General features: G+C 49.9%; 1 protein-coding gene across 3 annotated transcripts in view; it reads left to right on the top strand.

The window, feature by feature from the left end:
- T48 (FU domain-containing protein T48) overlaps positions 1-19,959 on the top strand; it is a 141,303-nt gene that overhangs the window by 28,855 nt on the left and 92,489 nt on the right. The window contains exon 2 of one of the 3 annotated variants that reach the window (XM_071678212.1): positions 15,979-16,103. The exons of the other annotated variants lie outside the window; for them this stretch is intronic. The gene's annotated coding sequence lies outside the window, so the exon portion shown is untranslated. The remainder of the gene's footprint in view (positions 1-15,978; positions 16,104-19,959) is intronic. 3 annotated transcript variants of the gene reach the window in all.

Here is a 19,959-nt window from a genome sequence, read left to right as displayed (position 1 = left end):
ACATATTCGCCATTTCCCGCGCTAACGAGGTAACGTTAAGAGTAAAGGACTGAGCCTTAGAGGGAATATCCTCACTTGGCCTCCTTCTTTTGGAAAATTAAAAACGAGGGGGGAGGATTTCCAGCCCCCACTCCCTCTCCTTTTAGTCGCTTTCTACGACACGCAGGGAATACGTGGGAAGTATTCTTTCTCCCCTATCCCCAGGGATAGGAAACTATATATATATATATATATATATATATATATATATATATATATATATATATATATATATAGGGGATAGGGGAGAAAGAATACTTCCCACGTATTCCCTGCGTGTCGTAGAAGGCGACTAAAAGGGGAGGGAGCGGGGGGCTGGAAATCCTCCCCTCTCGTTTTTTTTTTTAATTTTCCAAAAGAGGGAACAGAGAATTGTGCCAGGTGAGGGTATTCCCTCAAAGGCCCAGTCCTCTGTTCTTAACGCTACCTCGCTAATGCGGGAAATGGCGAATAGTTTGAAAGAAAAAAAGAAAGATATATATATATATACATATATATATATATATATATATATATATATATATATATATATATATATATATATATATATATATATTTAGGGAGCGGGGGGGCTGGAAATCCTCCCCTCTCGTTTTTTTTTTTAATTTTCCAAAAGAAGGAACAGAGGGGGCCAGGTGAGGATATTCCAAAAAAGGCCCAGTCCTCTGTTCCTAACGCTACCTCGCTAACGCGGGAAATGGCGAATAGTTTGAAAGAAAGAAAAGATATATATATTGGATGATGATTCATATAAATGATCAAATTTTGTAACTAGTTTTCTAGGTATGTATTACCGACAATGACTGGTCAAAGAATGGCATTAAACTATAGTGAGTCTTATGACATCCCACCTGATTAGCCATTTTACCTTAAGGTCAGCTCTTCCTCAGCATTCAGGGGGTCGGCCACCCTTAGTGGCAACCTGAGCCCTTAACCCTTGTGGTCATCCCTGGAGGACCCTGGTGCCATCAGGGAACCATGACCCTTGTACGAATACCATCAGGTCATAATTTCCCAACGCACTGATAGAAGGTATTCCTAGTCACGTAAAACTGGCAGCCAAAATATCCTAGCTACTGTCTCCTGTTACCCGGGTATATGGTCGTTTACATTCCTATGGTCAGGTCAAGCTGTTAAGACAGACCGCAGCTCAAAACATCACATGAAATGAACAAATCAGTTCCGGTTATCCTACCCGCCCGTCGTATCAGATATCAAAATCGAGTTGTATCAGATTTCACACGAAAGGTCTTCCCATATGTCTTACCTGAGTGTTCGTGGCTGCGTTCGTGTGAGTGAGTTTCCCCCCTGCAGGTCTGTGGTTTGATAACATGAAATGTCACTCCACACTTTCCTCTCCTCGGGTTATATACGATTTTCCCCTATAATATCGGCTTCGGATATTCTCTTTTTTTTTTCGTAAATGTCTGGCCATTCGTCATGAACAGCCGGCGGTGCAGGTAGCCGAGGGAAGGTCAAGTCTCAAAAATGGCTTGTGAGAATTGCGTACTCGCAGGTAGGGGTCAGCGCCGCCGACCATCGCGCTGGTCACTGACCCAGAACATTACGTTGGTAATAGGCTAAAGTTGTAAAGGTTCCAGTTAGCGAGATGCTGCTGCTGTTCTACTGAACTTTTCTGTGCTACAATATTAGTGTCTGGGGGTCTATAAGAAAAAGCGATTGCATGTCAGTCCTACATCTGTATGAGTCAGGTGGAATATACCTGACGTTTCGTATCGTGATCACAGTCTTTACATTGCAATTATCACACATCTGGCACATCGCCAGGTGATCTCTCCTGCGATGGAGAGTTAATGTACCAGATGTGTTTGGCTTTCGTATTGCCTACGTGTTTAAAGTAAATACGACTGGCTTCCTCTGTCGCTTTGCGGCAGAACAATAAATTTCCTCATCACGTTCGAGTCACCTGCTGCTAATGACAGACAGGTCTCGCCGCAGAGAGAGGAAGAAATGGAAAATTATTGCCATGCGCAACGGTGTTTCACATCACTGATGTTATTTATTCACAAAAAGATTTTTAGTATGATCCACGGTTTTATGATTTCAAATCTCAAGAATTCCATGTTATGCAATGTGTGGTATTAGATACAAAACTGAATCTATGAAATTGGCAGGCATGGTCTTAGCGTTGGATGAGTTGGTTGTCTGCAGGGTTGGCTGCCCTGATTTCAAAGTTCGCAGGGTGCAAGACTGACTGGTAGTTTGACTTCGAGTCATTAAAGTTAATCATCTGAGGCTGTGCTTTATGACTCGAGAAGGTCATTAACCCACTGGTCACTTATGGTGTTAAATTTTGCATCATTTTTGTTTGTGGTTTGAACGAATTATATACTGGGGAAAAAAATGCAAGAGTTACTCATATTTTATGATGGTTGTGGACCAGACATGATTGTGTTAATCCAGAGCACGAGAAGTACAACCCATTGTTACGACGGCTGTTAGTCAAACGTCGTCTCTTCGTGCTCATGGGTTAGAGTTATGATAACTGCAGGACATGTTTGAAGTTATAAAAACAAAGATTTGGATTTGTCAAACACAGGCGACGAACAGCCGACTGTAATGATGACGGATGAGGAACGAATGATGATAATCGTTGGAAAAGTAAAAAGAATTGCGTCATGGCTAACCTAAAAGGTAAATATATATATATATATATATATATATATATATATATATATAGAGAGAGAGAGAGAGAGAGAGAGAGAGAGAGAGAGAGAGAGAGACATAAACCGCGAGTGAAAAGTCAACTTTAGCGAGAACATCTCTCCTGAGTTGTCCATTAATTTCGTGTTACTTATAGAACAACCATAGACATGCATAAGCTCATAGAAAAAAAAATAGCTCCTGGATTAACTTCCGAGCCTTTTCAAGAAAGGGGTCCTCCAAGACAACCTCGTCCTCCAATCCTCGGTTCAACCGTTACTAAGGCCATTCAGGCAAGGGATCAGGCTTGCCACTCTCCAACACCACCCGGAGTACAAGACAGCTCACAGTCAGTGAGAACCTAGAGGTACCGTCTATATGAATTAAACATCACTGTACTAATTACAATATAATCAATACCTACATACATACTACAGCATACCCAATACCAATCTCTATCGAGAATCTGTGCCCACCATCCCCGCTTTGATCAACACTCGCACCCAAGATCCACTAAGTCGAACTGCTCATAAACTGACTGCATCCTTCTACCAGGCTCTCAACACATCAACCCCTAAAGCCAGCTTCGCCAGACATAACTTTCGCACGCCAGCACTGCACAGAAGGATCACCTGGAGCATATCTTCTGACCACTTATTCATCTTTTATAACGCTCCACCTGGCCCATCCAACCTACACTGCCACTAAAAAAAAAAAAAAAAAAAAAAAGACGCGCAAACTAAAGCAGTCGGACCAACCTTCACATAATACATGGAATTAATACTTCAAAACTTCAGTATCTGGTATTTCCCATCCCTTACTCATGCACTGCCAAGCCATCAAAAGGCACACACCACAAGGACATTGAGAAATATAACCCAAACGGCTCACCACAAGTTGTGGCTTCATCTAGAAACTTGCCAACATAATACCAGCCCTTAAACTCTCCATTCCACCCAATGCTCCTCATCCTACTGCTTTATATCATTCTCTCTTTGATAACCAAAGTCTTTAAAAGATAAGGTTTTCGCTAACTCCAAAATTCGTAAATACTTTCCCTTGTCTCTTCCTCCCCTCATAGTCCTCTATATATTTCAGTTAAGGCTCGGCCTTCATGTGGACTCTTGTTCGAGACTGAAGCCTTCAACGTAAGATATAGAATAAAGATAGACAACAGAGTCAGTCAAAGTATACCACTCTCACGTACTCCAAATGGCCTCAGACCAAACTACTACTACTACACACACACACACACACACACACACACACACACCTCGCATACCATATCTTGGAGGTTCCAACCGATCACAACCTCCGCCCTGCACAATATTAGTGGCAACAGATATCAACAAAGCATTTGACACTGTCCCCCAACATACCCTCTCACACAGACGATACTTGACACCACCCACCACAACAGTCGCAAAAAATTTAGTGGTTGGCCAGTTTCACCGTCCGCAGTCACTCACAACGGTTTCACTCCAACCCTATAATGGAGTCCTGCAAGGAGCTGTCATTTCCCCGACCCTCTTCAGTCTCTTGCATGATCACCCATTACCTCCAGCAAGCTGCAGTGAGGGTTCTCTCACATCACAACACCCTGACGCCACAGTAACCACATTAAACATGCAGCACAACACTACACAGCTGGAACAGAATGCTTGCGTCTGCACATAAGTCTCCGGTCATCCTTTTTAACCAGGCAGAAACTAATCCAACTTCCACCCTCCATTCACCTTGAATGGACAGTCACAAAACACCTTCTCTACAAAACACCAGCTGTTCTCGGCGTCACATACGACACACGTATGACATTCACTCCCCAAACCACAAACGTCACCACAAAAGTAACACATAAACTGAATGCCCTTAAGATCTACCTGCTGGGGAGGGAGACCAACCGGGCAGGGAGATAGTCCAGCCAGGGAGGGAGATCATAGTTATAAATACACCCCACCATCAGTCCACACTGGAGGCCACGAACCACTTGATATTGAGAACCGACAAAACCAACTTGAAACTAACTGCTTTACCCACCTGCCATATGTAAGAGATCTTGAGCTGTGACCTCACGGTGACGTTAACCCAAACGCCGGCTTTACTAATGTGAAACTAACTCACGAGACTCTAGGAACCACTCTGAAAATAACCCAAAGGCAGAGTCCAAAATAACTGGAAGAATCTCGGGGAAACCATCGATGAAATAACTGTGGGGTCGAAGACCCAGTGTGGGAATAACCGAGACAGCGAGACCCTACGGTGGGAGTAACGTGTGGCCACCATCAGGAGGTGGAGGTAGGGACGGGCGTCCTCCTGCCGGAACGTTTAGCTCTGGGAAAGTTACTTGGTCATTGACGGGGATGGCAGGGGCCCTGCGGAACCGGTGACGGGACTGGCAGGGCCCCCGTAGGACCGGTGACGGGGATGGCAGGGTCCCCGTGGGACCGATGACGGGGATGGCAAGGCCCCCGTGGGACCGGTGACGGGGATGACAGGGGCCCCGTGGGACGGGTGACGTGGGTAACTGCCCCACCTCTGACACTAGCCTCCAACACTGGCAGTGCCGACCAGTCGTCTGTTCCTTTGCAGCACTGCTAACCTACTGACTGTTCCATAGCAACAGTGACAAACTATCGTCTGTTCCATAGCAGTAGTGCCACTTCGTTGTCTGTTCCATAGCAGTAGTGCCACTTCGTTGTCTGTTCCATAGCAGCAGTGCCTCCCAGTCGTCTGTTCCATCGCAACAGTGCCAACCAGTTGTCTGCTACGTCGAAGCAGTGATGCCGATTTGTATTTTCGCAACAGCAGTGCCAGCAGCCATGACCTCTCCAAGCAGCGCCCACCTTCGTCTCTTTCACAGCAGCAGTGCCAGCTGTCCCAGTGTTCCACCATAACGGTTGTACTGGTCACTTAGTTTCTTGTATAAGTGCCAGTTCTTTCCTCTGGACCTGGCTATAGCCATGCAGCCAGGTAATCCACGCAAGTGTTGACCAGGCTCTGGTGCAGAGCCAGGTACTCCAGGGGGAGGGAGGGCGACTCCGCTCTGGTATAGACCCAGGTACTGAAGGTGGTGTGTACTGGGCTCTCATACAGAGCCAGACACTTTAGGGGAGTATTGTCCAGTCTGTGGTGTAGAGCAGGGGACCCAGTGGCCAGTGAAAACATATATGCTTATAATACAACAGTTTGTTAATGAGAGAGAGAGAGAGAGAGTGTGTGTGTGTAGAGAGAGAGAGAGAGTGTGCCACCCGGGGCACCGAGTGTTCCGTTCCGTAGACCTCACTTTGAGGCCTGGAGGGACACGGATGTACCTGACATTGCGTTTTAGTTGAGCAATGACGCCTCCCCTCCATCCTCCACCTGCCCCTCCCTACACCTGATCAAGTTAGCAGCACGTCATACTAGATCAGCTAGCGGTGGGAACTCTCCCCCGGGCACTAGTGCAGTACTCGAGATGAGCTGGTGGTGGGAACTCTCCCCAGGGCACTAGTGCAGTACTCGAGATGAGCTGGTGGTGGGAACTCTCCCCCGGGCACTAGTGCAGTACTCGAGATGAGCTGGTGGTGGGAACTCTCCCCCGGGCACTAGTGCAGTACTCGAGATGAGCTGGTGGTGGGAACTCTCCCCCGGGCACTAGTGCAGTACTCGAGATGAGCTGGTGGTGGGAACTCTCCCCCGGGCACTAGTGCAGTACTCGAGATGAGCTGGTGGTGGGAACTCTCCCCCGGGCACTAGTGCAGTACTCGAGATGAGCTGGTGGTGGGAACTCTCCCCCGGGCACTAGTGCAGTACTCGAGATGAGCTGGTGGTGGGAACTCTCCCCCGGGCACTAGTGCAGTACTCGAGATGAGCTGGTGGTGGGAACTCTCCCCCGGGCACTAGTGCAGTACTCGAGATGAGCTGGTGGTGGGAACTCTCCCCCGGGCACTAGTGCAGTACTCGAGATGAGCTGGTGGTGGGAACTCTCCCCCGGGCACTAGTGCAGTACTCGAGATGAGCTGGTGGTGGGAACTCTCCCCCGGGCACTAGTGCAGTACTCGAGATGAGCTGGTGGTGGGAACTCTCCCCCGGGCACTAGTGCAGTACTCGAGATGAGCTGGTGGTGGGAACTCTCCCCCGGGCACTAGTGCAGTACTCGAGATGAGCTGGTGGTGGGAACTCTCCCCCGGGCACTAGTGCAGTACTCGAGATGAGCTGGTGGTGGGAACTCTCCCCCGGGCACTAGTGCAGTACTCGAGATGAGCTGGTGGTGGGAACTCTCCCCCGGGCACTAGTGCAGTACTCGAGATGAGCTGGTGGTGGGAACTCTCCCCCGGGCACTAGTGCAGTACTCGAGATGAGCTGGTGGTGGGAACTCTCCCCCGGGCACTAGTGCAGTACTCGAGATGAGCTGGTGGTGGGAACTCTCCCCCGGGCACTAGTGCAGTACTCGAGATGAGCTGGTGGTGGGAACTCTCCCCCGGGCACTAGTGCAGTACTCGAGATGAGCTGGTGGTGGGAACTCTCCCCCGGGCACTAGTGCAGTACTCGAGATGAGCTGGTGGTGGGAACTCTCCCCCGGGCACTAGTGCAGTACTCGAGATGAGCTGGTGGTGGGAACTCTCCCCCGGGCACTAGTGCAGTACTCGAGATGAGCTGGTGGTGGGAACTCTCCCCCGGGCACTAGTGCAGTACTCGAGATGAGCTGGTGGTGGGAACTCTCCCCCGGGCACTAGTGCAGTACTCGAGATGAGCTGGTGGTGGGAACTCTCCCCCGGGCACTAGTGCAGTACTCGAGATGAGCTGGTGGTGGGAACTCTCCCCCGGGCACTAGTGCAGTACTCGAGATGAGCTGGTGGTGGGAACTCTCCCCCGGGCACTAGTGCAGTACTCGAGATGAGCTGGTGGTGGGAACTCTCCCCCGGGCACTAGTGCAGTACTCGAGATGAGCTGGTGGTGGGAACTCTCCCCCGGGCACTAGTGCAGTACTCGAGATGAGCTGGTGGTGGGAACTCTCCCCCGGGCACTAGTGCAGTACTCGAGATGAGCTGGTGGTGGGAACTCTCCCCCGGGCACTAGTGCAGTACTCGAGATGAGCTGGTGGTGGGAACTCTCCCCCGGGCACTAGTGCAGTACTCGAGATGAGCTGGTGGTGGGAACTCTCCCCCGGGCACTAGTGCAGTACTCGAGATGAGCTGGTGGTGGGAACTCTCCCCCGGGCACTAGTGCAGTACTCGAGATGAGCTGGTGGTGGGAACTCTCCCCCGGGCACTAGTGCAGTACTCGAGATGAGCTGGTGGTGGGAACTCTCCCCCGGGCACTAGTGCAGTACTCGAGATGAGCTGGTGGTGGGAACTCTCCCCCGGGCACTAGTGCAGTACTCGAGATGAGCTGGTGGTGGGAACTCTCCCCCGGGCACTAGTGCAGTACTCGAGATGAGCTGGTGGTGGGAACTCTCCCCCGGGCACTAGTGCAGTACTCGAGATGAGCTGGTGGTGGGAACTCTCCCCCGGGCACTAGTGCAGTACTCGAGATGAGCTGGTGGTGGGAACTCTCCCCCGGGCACTAGTGCAGTACTCGAGATGAGCTGGTGGTGGGAACTCTCCCCCGGGCACTAGTGCAGTACTCGAGATGAGCTGGTGGTGGGAACTCTCCCCCGGGCACTAGTGCAGTACTCGAGATGAGCTGGTGGTGGGAACTCTCCCCCGGGCACTAGTGCAGTACTCGAGATGAGCTGGTGGTGGGAACTCTCCCCCGGGCACTAGTGCAGTACTCGAGATGAGCTGGTGGTGGGAACTCTCCCCCGGGCACTAGTGCAGTACTCGAGATGAGCTGGTGGTGGGAACTCTCCCCCGGGCACTAGTGCAGTACTCGAGATGAGCTGGTGGTGGGAACTCTCCCCCGGGCACTAGTGCAGTACTCGAGATGAGCTGGTGGTGGGAACTCTCCCCCGGGCACTAGTGCAGTACTCGAGATGAGCTGGTGGTGGGAACTCTCCCCCGGGCACTAGTGCAGTACTCGAGATGAGCTGGTGGTGGGAACTCTCCCCCGGGCACTAGTGCAGTACTCGAGATGAGCTGGTGGTGGGAACTCTCCCCCGGGCACTAGTGCAGTACTCGAGATGAGCTGGTGGTGGGAACTCTCCCCCGGGCACTAGTGCAGTACTCGAGATGAGCTGGTGGTGGGAACTCTCCCCCGGGCACTAGTGCAGTACTCGAGATGAGCTGGTGGTGGGAACTCTCCCCCGGGCACTAGTGCAGTACTCGAGATGAGCTGGTGGTGGGAACTCTCCCCCGGGCACTAGTGCAGTACTCGAGATGAGCTGGTGGTGGGAACTCTCCCCCGGGCACTAGTGCAGTACTCGAGATGAGCTGGTGGTGGGAACTCTCCCCCGGGCACTAGTGCAGTACTCGAGATGAGCTGGTGGTGGGAACTCTCCCCCGGGCACTAGTGCAGTACTCGAGATGAGCTGGTGGTGGGAACTCTCCCCCGGGCACTAGTGCAGTACTCGAGATGAGCTGGTGGTGGGAACTCTCCCCCGGGCACTAGTGCAGTACTCGAGATGAGCTGGTGGTGGGAACTCTCCCCCGGGCACTAGTGCAGTACTCGAGATGAGCTGGTGGTGGGAACTCTCCCCCGGGCACTAGTGCAGTACTCGAGATGAGCTGGTGGTGGGAACTCTCCCCCGGGCACTAGTGCAGTACTCGAGATGAGCTGGTGGTGGGAACTCTCCCCCGGGCACTAGTGCAGTACTCGAGATGAGCTGGTGGTGGGAACTCTCCCCCGGGCACTAGTGCAGTACTCGAGATGAGCTGGTGGTGGGAACTCTCCCCCGGGCACTAGTGCAGTACTCGAGATGAGCTGGTGGTGGGAACTCTCCCCCGGGCACTAGTGCAGTACTCGAGATGAGCTGGTGGTGGGAACTCTCCCCCGGGCACTAGTGCAGTACTCGAGATGAGCTGGTGGTGGGAACTCTCCCCCGGGCACTAGTGCAGTACTCGAGATGAGCTGGTGGTGGGAACTCTCCCCCGGGCACTAGTGCAGTACTCGAGATGAGCTGGTGGTGGGAACTCTCCCCCGGGCACTAGTGCAGTACTCGAGATGAGCTGGTGGTGGGAACTCTCCCCCGGGCACTAGTGCAGTACTCGAGATGAGCTGGTGGTGGGAACTCTCCCCCGGGCACTAGTGCAGTACTCGAGATGAGCTGGTGGTGGGAACTCTCCCCCGGGCACTAGTGCAGTACTCGAGATGAGCTGGTGGTGGGAACTCTCCCCCGGGCACTAGTGCAGTACTCGAGATGAGCTGGTGGTGGGAACTCTCCCCCGGGCACTAGTGCAGTACTCGAGATGAGCTGGTGGTGGGAACTCTCCCCCGGGCACTAGTGCAGTACTCGAGATGAGCTGGTGGTGGGAACTCTCCCCCGGGCACTAGTGCAGTACTCGAGATGAGCTGGTGGTGGGAACTCTCCCCCGGGCACTAGTGCAGTACTCGAGATGAGCTGGTGGTGGGAACTCTCCCCCGGGCACTAGTGCAGTACTCGAGATGAGCTGGTGGTGGGAACTCTCCCCCGGGCACTAGTGCAGTACTCGAGATGAGCTGGTGGTGGGAACTCTCCCCCGGGCACTAGTGCAGTACTCGAGATGAGCTGGTGGTGGGAACTCTCCCCCGGGCACTAGTGCAGTACTCGAGATGAGCTGGTGGTGGGAACTCTCCCCCGGGCACTAGTGCAGTACTCGAGATGAGCTGGTGGTGGGAACTCTCCCCCGGGCACTAGTGCAGTACTCGAGATGAGCTGGTGGTGGGAACTCTCCCCCGGGCACTAGTGCAGTACTCGAGATGAGCTGGTGGTGGGAACTCTCCCCCGGGCACTAGTGCAGTACTCGAGATGAGCTGGTGGTGGGAACTCTCCCCCGGGCACTAGTGCAGTACTCGAGATGAGCTGGTGGTGGGAACTCTCCCCCGGGCACTAGTGCAGTACTCGAGATGAGCTGGTGGTGGGAACTCTCCCCCGGGCACTAGTGCAGTACTCGAGATGAGCTGGTGGTGGGAACTCTCCCCCGGGCACTAGTGCAGTACTCGAGATGAGCTGGTGGTGGGAACTCTCCCCCGGGCACTAGTGCAGTACTCGAGATGAGCTGGACGTTAAACCAGAAGTCGGTATACACGACCATCATTGATGCTGTATAAGATGCGTTAGTTTTCCTCCTGTTGGTCGGCCGGCCCGGCTCATGGCCGACCAGTATAAGGGTAAACAAGTTAGTGGCCAGTCACGTGTCATCACCCTCTGGCTCCTCACACGCTTGCTAAAGTCGCCCGAAAAATCTTTACGTACTACGTATATATATATATATATATATATATATATATATATATATATATATATATATATATATATATATATATATATATATATATAATATATACGCAAATAACGTGTGTACACATGCATAGGCCCCTCCTTCTGGTACTAATTACATCCATGTACATTGGTATCGAACCCTGACTCCTGAGATGAAATCCTCGCTTGGTTCTTTCCTTTGTTCCTGTTTATGGAACATGATACATGGAGGGGAGGGTGTCCAGCGCGCCAACCCTCCTCCTCCCCTGTCGGTCGCCTCCTACGACGCGTTGGAGTGACGATATGTGAGTCGTTTCCTTCACGAGTCGTTTCCTTCACCCCTTATCCCTAGCGATAAAGATTCGTGATTGAGGATAAAAACTCGCGTGAATTGCGTGTTGTTACGAGGGGTATGGAGGAAAAGCTTGCGTTGGGATATGGAGTTCCAGCAACCCACGTACACGCGAGTCCAGCAGAGGTGCGGTATGATTTTCCAATGTGTGTGTGTCTCGGTTCGTGGAACATTCTCAAAGCACTGTGTCACATGACGTTCTCTGTATCAGTACTCGTGTGTCTTTCACTTCCTTTGTGTGTGTGTGTGTTTGTACACATGATAAATTTTTCGATGTTTTTGTCTCTGTACAGAGTTTCGTTAGAATGTCAATCTGTCCGTAGATGTGATCCATTTAGTGACGCACTACCACACCCAGTACGTGATTGGCCTTTCGTAACACCACTGCCAGGACATGGTTTTTGGCGGCAACATCTCGTTCAATATTCATTATGGAAAAGAAAAATGCTTTCCTACATCACTCTAATGTTTTTGACATTCAGCCGATCCTGTCTGCATGTCTGGCTTTGTCCACCAAACGAAATTTCTGACTATAATGAATTACGTCATGTTTTTTCCCCTCATCTCATGCGTGTGGTGATATCAGCCCTCTCCCATATGGACCATGTTCCCAGTGTGTAGTGTTTGAAGCATCGCCCTTATCATGCCACTGCAGTGCTATGATAATGTGTGTGTGTGTGTGTGTGTGTGTGTGTGTGTGTGTGTGTGTGTGTTTCTGTGTGTGTGATATTCACACTTGGCTTTAGTTTAGCAGAAATTCCCTGTATGTGTGACAGTGCCACACTCCGCACTGTTTTTACATAAGTCTGGGTTGGTCTACCGGTTGGCTGTGTACACATGTGACCTTTACTCAAATATCAGTACATCAATATGTTCACCACTGCGCCAGAACCCACGAGGTGGAGGGGGAGGGAGGTCACTTGGTTCGACATCTCTCTCCCTACATTAATGCAGAGTCACGTCTCATACAGTTCTGCTATACAATCATACAGTATACAGGGCACTGTAATCTATGTTTGTGTCTCGCATGGCATATATTGTCTAAAGCCAAGGTTTGTTTTGAAAAGCACCAGACAGTCATCTGTTACCGGTTATTGAAAAGGCTTGTCTGTTAATAAGGTCTTGTTCCTTAGGTTTATGTTATTATATTCATACGACGTAGGGGGTTCCGTGGTGAGGTGTGGCCGAGTCTCTGGGTCAATAATGTGTTCATCAACCTTTCACTTGTGCTTCAAGATGGCGCTCTCACTGACGCAGTCTCAAATTCAGAATCTCTTTCTTCGTGTGACGAGTGTGTGTCTGCATTAGGCCATTCGTCATCACCATCACGGATGCTGAAGAAGCTGTCATGTATCTGCTGGGGTGCAGCCAGATGTATTCGCGTGGGATCGCGAGGGTCGCAGCCCCCAGTCATCATGACGTATGGGCCTTAAGAATACTTTCCCCCGAGGTAATAACAGTTGCTTGTGAGGTAAACAATGAACACTCACCAGAGTGGCGCGCTTTCGACTTCATATTAGTCCGGGAACAGGAAACTGGACAAGTCGGAGTGCCAGTACCAGCGACCACACCAGGACAGATACTGACCTTGTCACTGTCATTCCCCCAGTTATCTGCTTCTGTTTCAACCTTATTTTGACTAGGATTTCGGTGCCCCTGTTGCTTCAGTTTCATCATCTTCCATCGTCTGTCTGTCAGCTGCAGCTTCTTATCATTCCCTCTTATCTCTTAGCTCGATAACCTGAGTTTCATTTTATTTTTTCAGTACCCTGGGTTTGGTCTGTTTATGTCTTCCAGTGTTTTAGCTTTTATGTCAGATTCATGAGTGTTTCTTGTATTGTTTCCTAGTTTCTTTATAATGGACACTACCATTATCCCTCACGTTGATCTTTCTCCTCAAAAGTATAGCCAACTGGGGAAATGTTTACACCTGATACACCACACTTCACTAGTGCGTTTCTGACACTACTCCAACACACTTCCCCAGTGCACCCTTCCGCCACACATCTCCATTACACCTTCTCCATTAGACCTTCCCCACTATGCCACATCTTCCATACACGACGACACCTCCCCAGTACACCTCCTTCTCTACACCACCACACTTTACAGTTCACCTTACTCCGTACTATATTACAACCTCCCTCCAAGTCCACTCTCCTCAGTACACACCCTGTACACCCTCCACTATTCTACTACGCCTACACTCACGCCCACGACACCCCCACCACTACACTACCTCAGTACCGCTCCAACCTCCACCACAGCCAGTTCTCGCCCTAATAAGCAAGCCTACACACAGGCCGCTCCACCCACCAGGCTTCAAGCCACAAGTCTCCAGCCACACTACTTGCCTCCTGCCTTCTGCCTCACCCCTCTGTACCCCCCCCATACTCCCCCCCACCTTCATATCCACCCCCTCACTACCCACCCCAAGCAAAGCCTCCCCCCCCCTCTTCCCCCAGCCATGATAAGCACAGCCAGACACCACTGTCGGCTTGGCTCTGTTATAACATGTATTCAAGCTTGCTAATATGTTACCTGATCCATGTAGACTGATGTGCTTCAGTAGGTGTAACACACACACACACACACACACACACACACACACACACACACACACACAGTTTCCTAAAGACAGTTCGACAAAGGAAATGCCCATAAGACGGAGTACTGAGACTTGATAACAGTGGGCGTGGAGGAAGAGCAAGAGCAATTTCTGAGTGTGTTCAGTAGAATCAGAGCATTGAATCTGATGCTGTGGAACAGAGAGACCTGGGGACATTGTGACACAGAGGCACAGGAAATTGGATGAAGTTGTTGAGAGAATATCATGCATTGTTGGAGACAGAACAATCGTGGAGATTTATGGTCTGGTAGATGACAGGTTTGAAAATGTGCCGAGTTTACAGGATCAATGCTTTTTGACGAGTTAAAGGTTTTAGAGAAAGCCATTGACATGGAGGTTGGTGAATCAGCACTAAACGATTTAGAAGTCAAGTGTGTGGCACTGATGTTAAAGAGATCGTTGAAGCAGGAGTTTGATAGACGTAAAGGAACTCAATTTGGTTCTATTTTCTCCTCTTGACTCCACCTTGGATGACTCGAACATTCCCTCACCTCCTGATGCTCCTCTCACCACTCCTACGCCCCTGCCTGTAATCTCTTGTCCATAAAACACTTCTTTCAGGACTTGTGGATCAGATGTTCCGTTTTTATTTAGAAAACAAAACTTTTCCATCTTCGTGGAAACTTGTATTGGTCCATCCCGTCTCGAAGAAGGGTGACCGCTCTGACCCTACCAACTATCGTCATGTTGCTTTGACCCTCAGATCCCTCCCTCATTCCCATCTCGTGAAGCATCTTAACACACTTAGTCTTCTCACTCATCATCAATATGACTTCCGCAATGAAAGATCCACCGGTGATATCCTGTACTGATTTTGCTTATGTCTGGTCATACTCCCTAAGAGATTTTGGAGAATCCGATACAGAAAACTTTGATGTAAATCAAAAGCGTTAGACAGGGTATGGCAAAGAGGTCTCCTCTCCAAGCTCCCCTCTTTTCGCCTCCCTCCCTCGCTCTGTTTCTTTATATGTCGCTTGCTCTCCGGTTGATCTCTGTCTCTCTCTCTAGATGTTGATGGATCAACCTCTTCCCGTTTCCCCATCAATAGCAGTGTCCTTCAAGGTACTGTTTTGTCGCTTACACCCTCCTACATTTGAACGATTACTTTTATTCAACAAACCACCAAATAAACTTGTATGTTAATGACTCAACACTGCATTCCTCCACTTCCTTCAAAGCTGCCCCATCCTCTCTTGCTCAATCTACATCTGGTCTCGACACGGCTTCAGTCAACTTAGAACACGAGAATTTCAGCGCGGAAGACCCAGAGCGTGGTTAAGTTTGATACCTCCAGAACCATATTTCTGGTTGTCTGTCCAACATTGAAATCCCTCACAACTTTCCTATCTCTTTTGATGGATCTTACGTTTACCACTTAACGCAGTGATCGTTGGTAATGGGTGTCTCTGTAACATCTAACCTGTCTTGGAAACCTAACCTTACACAAATAGCTAAGTCTGTCTCTAGTTAATTAGGAGTTCTGTTTAGATGTTTGAGTTCTTCCCATCTAAACAATTAGTCTGTTTAACAAAGGACTGATCCGTCCTTGTATGGGGGTACTGCTCACACATCTGGGGTGGTTCTAGCTCCATTTTTTAATCTCTCAACTTGACTCACTCGCCCGACGCTGTAATTGCAGTTCATTTTCCGTCTTACATACGCATTACTTTGTTTTTTTGTTCCTGAGCTAAACCACGTACTTTTCGGCGAGCTGCTACGTCCTATGATTACTGTGGCGGTTAGCACCTCAAGGATGGAACGTTTTGATATGATTTTCCCTACACCTCGAAGCTTTTTGGAGCTCTCTCCGACGCCCTCATGTCTCTCCTAACACTTGTGTTCTGACTGGTTTTAATTGGCAGGTTTTTCTTTCCTGTAAAATTCTTAGTTTTTATCTTTTTTTTCTTCTTTCTCATTAAACTTTATCATATTTCAATTAAGGCCCGACTTCGATGTGGACTCTTGTCTCTCCAACAGTTTGAAGAAAAAAGATGGACGGGCAGAGGGCCAAATTCCAGAGTGAAGTGGATGGTGAAGACTGGAATGTTGATTACATGACCACTAGGGACGAGAGACATTGCGAACGAAGTTTTGATTAAAAAGTGAGGAATTTTGATATATATGGCCAAGATATTGTAAGGGGACGAACCAGTTATTATACAGTTCCATGTGGAATTATTATGTAGACAGGAGGTACTAAGACAAGCTAAGAAACTTACAGACCACACAAGGAGGTAAGGGTGTGAGAAAGAAAGGATACAATCTCAGGGCCAAGAAATGGGAGACATCAAATGAGGCAAGAGGACGGAACACACACACACACACACACACAGTACTACAAGGAGGTGGAGAATGTCACATGATGCAGATGTTCAGCAGCCGCGTGCAACATTACAGTCAGCACCTGACTTTTAGACACTGAGGTGCGCCTGGAATGGTCTGCCATGTGACTCCTGACTTGCCTTTCTCCTGTAGGGATTCACTGATACACCAGCCTGGGTACTCTGACTTCTACCCCTTCTGCAGGTGGTACATGGCATGTTGCCACATCCTATCTTGAAAAGCAGCTTGAGCTACTGGACCTACATCGTCTTCCTCCTGCAGAAGCTTCTCGAGATTGCATTCATGGAACTCTTCCACGGAAAGTCCTCACCCCGTGCACCTACCCCAGTGCCACAGCAACCCTGCCACCCTCATCTCATTTTCCCTCACCTTCTCTTACCTCAACTCATAACCACCTGTATAAGCTCATCATTAATGCACCAACCCAGTAAAACACTGTATTCCCACTCGGGTTCCCGTACTCTTTATTCGCAACCTGACCCAAACAGAGGCATTAGAGACAACCAGAAACCGCTAAAATCCACCTTATAGCACCGTATAGCACTCTCCCCATTGTATAGCACTCTCCCCAGTACCTCTCCACTACGCAGTATGTCATCCTCGCCCGGAGCCCCACCCTCCCGATGCACCCCCGTAACAGCCCACTTCTTGCCCCGCCCACCGTCTATGGAGCCTGGCTGCTCAAGCCTCCATAGCGCCGCAGGAGACATCACGAGGTGAGCCAGTTGAAGGTCCCTCAAGGTCTCCTGTGTGTGAGTGTGCCGGTGGCGCTTGTGAAAGTGGCAGTCCGCCGCCCACTGGACCTTGCTGACTCTCTCTCTCCCTCTCTCTCTCTCTCTCTCTCTCTCTTCTGGCCATCTGCTCTTTTATCATACTTGTCCTTTTATTCTTATTCACCTGGTTTATGTCCTCGTATCTTATTTTTTTTTTATCTTTTTAGTTCTTACAGTTACCGTCTTACTGGTTTCATTCCATGTCCCGGGCGGGTTTTCAAGTTGTCTCATGATCTTGCTGGAGGCAGGATTGGTGGACCTGACCCGCTGGTGCCAGGCTTCGTACTGTCACTCGGTTCATTCCAGGTTCCTTGTTTACCGAGACTTTCTCATACCACTGAATTATCGTTTTCTTCCCACATCTGTATTTTTTTTTTTTTTGGGGGGGGGGGTTACTACTTTCCTGTCGTAGCGTTAGCAAACTCTGGAAATATCTTTGTGGATAATTCTGGTGAATTACAGTCCGGTTCTGTTGTCTTGTTTTGTAGTGATTGTTGTCATTGTGTAGCCATTTTTTTTTCGTGGGATAAAAAAAATGTGTTATGTTGTTGGTTCGAGAGTCTTGATATTATTACCATTTCCTCATTTTTGTGTTGGTTTTTGTCCTTGTGGTTCTGCCTGTCGCTCGTTTTCTGTTGGGAAACATGGGAGTGTTTGCTTACTGTTCTGCAGTTGTTTACTGTTTTGTGTTTGTTGGGAAATTCCGACGAGGTGCAGACATGCTGCTTCCCCCCCCCCCCCCCCACCACCACCCCATCAAGGACACTCGTTCGGAAGTTTATGTTTTTGTTTATCTTTTTTTTTGTAGTTAGTCCTTGAAAAAGATATCGTTTGGCTAAACACTGTGACATTATACCTGGGTTTTGCTCTACCTGACGTGGTGTGTGGTGGTGGCCTTGCAAGTGTCTGGGAGAGAGAGAGAGAGAGAGAGAGAGAGAGAGAGAGAGAGAGAGATCCCGTGAAATATGAAGACTTAATGACATAGTTACCCCATAAATACAGTCTTTATGGGCGAGACTTTAACAAGTCTGCAGTAGCAGATGATTTTATGTTTGAGGGATCGATTTTTTGTGACCATTAAGGGATTTGCGACACTCGTGTGTGTAACTGTTGTGTGGACAGCCTCCTGAAGGTATCGTACTGATTTGGGAAGTTATCGTACTCAAGAGCGTAAAATGATGTTACGCATACTATCGTACGCACAGTGTAACGGTATGTATTCAGGCGATGTAAGTGGGCGTGTTGTAACGTTACTGTACTCCGGGTGTGAACAGGTTGGTTAACGGGTCAGGTCACATCACTGTGCGTAGGCGACGACGGGTCTACGTTTTCTAACAATTTAAGGCGATTGTAGAGAGAATATGGGAAGCTGAGGTTTGCGGGAGGGTTGGTAGGAGTACGGTATTGGAGGGTTCTTGGGAGTGTAGTGTTGGAGGGTTCTTGGGAGTGTAGTGTTGGAGGGTTCTGGGGAGTGTAGTGTTGGAGGGTTCTTGGGAGTGTAGTGTTGGAGGGTTCTGGGGATTGTAGTGTTGGAGGGTTCTGGGGAGTGTAGTGTTGGAGGGTTCTGGGGATTGTAGTGTTGGAGGGTTCTTGGGAGTGTAGTGTTGGAGGGTTCTGGGGAGTGTAGTGTTGGAGGGTTCTGGGGAGTGTAGTGTTGGAGGGTTCTGGGGAGTGTAGTGTTGGAGGGTTCTGGGGAGTGTAGTGTTGGAGGGTTCTGGGGAGTGTAGTGTTGGAGGGTTCTGGGGAGTGTAGTGTTGGAGGGTTCTGGGGAGTGTAGTGTTGGAGGGTTCTGGGGAGTGTAGTGTTGGAGGGTTCTGGGGAGTGTAGTGTTGGAGGGTTCTGGGGAGTGTAGTGTTGGAGGGTTCTGGGGAGTGTAGTGTTGGAGGGATCTTGGGAGTGTAGTGTTGGAGGGTTCTGGGGATGTAGTGTTGGAGGGTTCTGGGAGTGTAGTGTTGGAGGTTCTGGGAGTGTAGTGTTGGAGGGTTCTGGGAGTGTAGTGTTGGAGGGTTCTGGAGTGTAGTTGGAGGGTTGGGTGTAGTGTTGGAGGGTTCTTGGGAGTGTAGTGTTGGAGGGTTCTGGGGAGTGTAGTGTTGGAGGGTTCTGGGAGTGTAGTGTTGGAGGGTTCTGGGGAGTGTAGTGTTGGAGGGTTCTGGGGAGTGTAGTGTTGGAGGGTTCTGGGAGTGTAGTGTTGGAGGGTTCTGGGGAGTGTAGTGTTGGAGGGTTCTGGAGTGTAGTGTTGGAGGGTTCTGGAGTGTAGTGTTGGAGGGATCTTGGGAGTGTAGTTTTGGAGGGTTCTGGGGAGTGTAGTTTTGGAGGGTTCTGGGGAGTGTAGTTTTGGAGGGTTCTGGGGAGTGTAGTGTTGGAGGGTTCTGGGGATTGTAGTGTTGGAGGGTTCTGGGGAGTGTAGTGTTGGAGGGTTCTGGGGAGTGTAGTGTTGGAGGGTTCTGGGGAGTGTAGTGTTGGAGGGTTCTGGGGAGTGTAGTGTTGGAGGGTTCTGGGGAGTGTAGTGTTGGAGGGTTCTGGGGAGTGTAGTGTTGGAGGGTTCTGGGGAGTGTAGTGTTGGAGGGTTCTGGGGAGTGTAGTGTTGGAGGGTTCTGGGGAGTGTAGTGTTGGAGAGTCTTGGGGGTGTAGGGTTCTGGGAGTGTAGTGTTGGAGGGTTCTGGGGAGTGTAGTGTTGGAGGGTTCTGGGGAGTGTAGTGTTGGAGGGTTCTGGGGAGTGTAGTGTTGGAGGGTTCTGGGGAGTGTAGTGTTGGAGGGTTCTGGGGAGTGTAGTGTTGGAGGGTTCTGGGGAGTGTAGTGTTGGAGGGTTCTGGGGAGTGTAGTGTTGGAGGGTTCTGGGGAG

Source organism: Panulirus ornatus, chromosome 2, assembly GCF_036320965.1.
Source record: "Panulirus ornatus isolate Po-2019 chromosome 2, ASM3632096v1, whole genome shotgun sequence".
Lineage (NCBI taxonomy): Eukaryota > Metazoa > Arthropoda > Malacostraca > Decapoda > Palinuridae > Panulirus > Panulirus ornatus.
Note: the sequence above shows the minus strand (reverse complement) of the source record. Positions and strands in the feature narration are given on the sequence as shown.